This window comes from Mandrillus leucophaeus, unplaced genomic scaffold (assembly GCF_000951045.1).
Source record: "Mandrillus leucophaeus isolate KB7577 unplaced genomic scaffold, Mleu.le_1.0 Scaffold21, whole genome shotgun sequence".
Classification (NCBI taxonomy): domain Eukaryota; kingdom Metazoa; phylum Chordata; class Mammalia; order Primates; family Cercopithecidae; genus Mandrillus; species Mandrillus leucophaeus.
Genome location: NW_012102143.1, coordinates 2,231,775 through 2,233,902, shown reverse-complemented (window position 1 = coordinate 2,233,902; position 2,128 = coordinate 2,231,775). Strand labels below are relative to the sequence as shown.

The 2,128-nt window shown below is 35.8% G+C and overlaps 1 protein-coding gene and 1 pseudogene across 2 annotated transcripts in view; both read right to left on the bottom strand.

Moving 5' to 3' along the window:
• Window positions 1-2,114, bottom strand: part of LOC105539849 — a 4,943-nt pseudogene extending 2,829 nt beyond the window's left edge.
• The window catches only part of LOC105539813 (UDP-glucuronosyltransferase 1-8), a 175,354-nt gene that overhangs the window by 119,225 nt on the left and 54,001 nt on the right, over window positions 1-2,128 (bottom strand). The window lies entirely within an intron of this gene.

The following is a 2,128-nucleotide window of genomic DNA, read 5'->3' as shown; positions in this document are numbered from 1 at the left end:
TGATGTTCCCCTTCCCGAGTCCAAGTGATCTCATTGTTCAGTTCCCACCTATGAGTGAGAACATGCGGTGTTTGGTTTTCTGTTCTTGCGATAGTTTGCTGAGAATGAATTGCAAGTGACTAAATCCTAATTTAAACTGGCTAGACCAACAACATTATTCAATAATGTTTTGGAACTATATGCTCCATCAAAATAAGAAGTATAAATACCAGGGGATGGAATAATTTGCAGATGATATTGCACACTTAATACACCTTACATACTAATACGAGAGGTTAGTAATATGACTATATACAAGATAAATGTGTAAAACTCAAAGCAGTACATTAATTATGCATAATTAATTCAAAAGAGAATGGGAAAATTGCCTTGCACATAATGGTTTCAAAAAAATGAAATGCAGGGGAATAAAGGTTAATAAGATAAAATACTTCTATAAAGTGCAAGATTTTATTTATGGACATAAAACAAAATCAGAATAAATAATGAGGGATTCATATTCTTGAATAGGAAGATGTAATAGCAAAAGGATGCTAATCTTATTTAATGAAAACCAAGCAACCACAGTCATAGGACGATACCCTACTGAGATAAAAGCAAAAATATGGAAATATATATAAAGAAAGTATATAAGAATGTTTATTATTGTTCATAAACCCCAAAAGTGGAAAACACTTAAATCTCTATTAATATTAATTGGCTGGAAAACTACATTGCATCCAAAGTAAAGACTATTATGCAATTATTAAAAGAACGTGTCAAATCTGTATGCATTGACCTGTAAAGATATCTTTAACTTATTGACAAAAGAAAAATCTAACATAAAAAAAATCATAGCCAGCATGATATTAGATTTTATATTAATAAAATAGAAGTGAGAATTTACCCTAAATATATGCATATACATAGTATAATTTCAAAAAAAATTGAAAAGAATTCACACAAAACTGCTAAGAATATTTTCTTCTGGGGGTAGTATAGAATTAGCAAAAAAAAAAAAGGAAGTTTCATTTCTTACTGTGGTTTTTGGTATGTTTCCAAAAATAGCATTTAGATTGCAGCCTAGATATGATCTACAATTATATCAATTGTATACATTTACATATCAACAAGAGCTGCTTTATACAATTTGCTACCCAACAATTAAGTGAATTGGTACAAAAGAATTCCTTAAACCAGAAAGAAATTCCAAATGGGACAAATGTAAATGATAGATTATAGTTCAATAAGAAATCTTCTTTTAATGTCCAAAGCCAGATTATTCTTAATGTGCTAAAGGAGAGATAACTTACCATAGGCACTGGCTTTCCCTGATGGCAGTTGATACCACCAATGAAGACCATGTTGGGCATCACGGGTTTGGGATGGTCCAAAACAAAGTCTGTTCGCAACAACCAAATTGATGTGTGGCTGTAGAGATCATATACCGTGACAGGTGTTTGGAGAATTTCAGAGGCTATTTCTAAGACATTTTTTAAAAAATAGGGGCAAAACAAATGTTCCTCCAAGTGCATGATGTGGTTCCATACTCTCTCCTTGAAAGTCATGGCATCTGAGAACCCTAAGAGACCTCTGGGGATGTAGGAAAGAGGAGCAGGGCACTGTGCACCTTCTTCAAGATAGTGGCAAAATGTTCCTCTGGCGAAGACCACAGAGGGGAGGGAGAAATATTTGGCAAGAATTAAGCCACAGCCATCAAAAGGATCCAGAAACACCGCATCAAAAGAACTCTCCTTTAAGTATTCTACTAATTTTTTGTCCTTAAACAAACTCCTGGAATTTGAAAAAAATAAGTCAAAAATACCATTGGATGAACTTGTTAATAGAGAAAATGCACTTCGCAGTGGTGCTGTCCAGTGAGCATTGGCAAAAACCATGAACTCCTGGTCCAGATCCTCCAGAGTGTATGAGGTTGAATAAGTCTTCACTGTGCAATTCAGTGATCTTCCCAGTTGCCAACTCACCTCTGGCATGACTACGACCACCTCATGCCCCCTGAGAATGAGTTTCTCCACCACTGACCGCATGGTGAACCAGTGGCTCCCATCCATGGGCACTACCAGCAACTTCCCTGCCTCAGCGAAGCCACAGGTCAGCAGTAGACACACAGATAGGGGAAGAAGGCCAG